This window comes from Microtus ochrogaster, unplaced genomic scaffold (assembly GCF_000317375.1).
Source record: "Microtus ochrogaster isolate Prairie Vole_2 unplaced genomic scaffold, MicOch1.0 UNK55, whole genome shotgun sequence".
NCBI classification, from domain to species: domain Eukaryota; kingdom Metazoa; phylum Chordata; class Mammalia; order Rodentia; family Cricetidae; genus Microtus; species Microtus ochrogaster.
The window spans coordinates 1,955,214-1,956,818 of NW_004949153.1; positions in this window are offsets into that span (position 1 = coordinate 1,955,214).

The following is a 1,605-nucleotide window of genomic DNA, read 5'->3' on the forward strand; positions in this document are numbered from 1 at the left end:
GGATCTCTGTGAGTTCGAGACCAGCCTGGTCTACAGAGCTAGTTCCAGGACAGGCTCCAAAGCCACAGAGAAACCCTGTCTCGGAAAACCAAAAAAAACAAAAAAACAAAAAAACAAAAAAACAAAAAAACAGACCTGACAAAAGGCACATGAAATGTATGTTTGTTTTGTGATTGTATTTACTCATAGAAGGAAATGATTATATTTGTGTGTGTTCTTGTGTTGTTAACATAGAAGTCATGCTTTGTTATCTATTTGAAAATTACTGGGCAGATCTTAGTAATCCAATACTTTTAACTAAATACTATATTGTCAAAAAATAAAAACAGAGAGAACATATTATTTTATATATGTCAAAGATCTTGATATTCTACAAATTAAGATGCCATCTATTCAACATGAGGTCCCATGTAGGAGACAGAACCAAATGCAGTACAAGCTTGAAATATCTTGAGGGATATTTAGGGTCTGATAAATATATAAACTACATTCCATAAAACACTGGAGAGTGTGTCTCAATGTGTAAATTTGTGCATTATGCCAAGCTATCTCTGTAAGAAGGTAGAATGCATCATAGATATGTATGTTTTTAGATACTAATATTTGCTCTTTCTTAAATTGAATTCTTCTACATTCATATGCATATTAATATTATGTGCACATGAATTTGTTTTATTGTGAATCCACTTCAGTTGGCTAAATTCAAATGTAATCACTATCTTCCACATATCCACTTGATTTGAGGCATTCTCCTAACACATGAAATCAATAGGAATTACAGGAGCTAGAGATGAATAACTAATGCAAAGAGTTCTGCTTAGTCTTCAAAAAATATAACATTGCAGTTTTATTTGATGGACTATAATACAAAAAATGATTTAAACCCCTTTCTAGACTGTTTTGTTGGTGTTAACTCTATGATATCTATTCTCTCTGTATATATTTAGCTTAGAAGAAGTAGTTGGGGCATCTCTTGTTACAATAGAAGCTTGGTTAACATATTCATTCATTTTTATCTTGAAACCATATAAGAAAAAAGACTGAGATTAAGAGGGGCTGAAATCCTTGTCTGAAAGTTTTAGCTATTTTAATAAGTATAAATTTGGGGATTTTTTTCTGTTTTTTTTTTTCTTTTGAGACAGGGTTTCTCTGTCACTTTGGGACATGTCCTGGAACTAGCTCTGGTAGACAAGCCTGGTCTTGAACTCAGAGATTCACCTGCTTCTGCCTCCAAAGTGCTGTAATTAAAGGTGTATGCCACCAAAACCCAGCATTTGGGAATTTTTATAACTAGGAAATTAAATTTTTGAATTAGTTCAAAGCTTATTCATGATATAATCACTGAGGTGTTGTAGATAACATACACAATATAAACATCAATTCCTTCCAGAATACCGTGAGCTGCATCCTGACATGTCCAGAGACCCCATTATCAAGGGTTAAAATCACCATAAATTATAATAATAATAGATAGTAGTATGCCAATACATCAATTCAGTTCTTTTAAATTTGCAAACTATTATCTGACATACTGGTTTTATTTTTAAGGTTATAATATAATTATATCACATCCTTTTCCCCCAAATTATTACATATACCATTGAA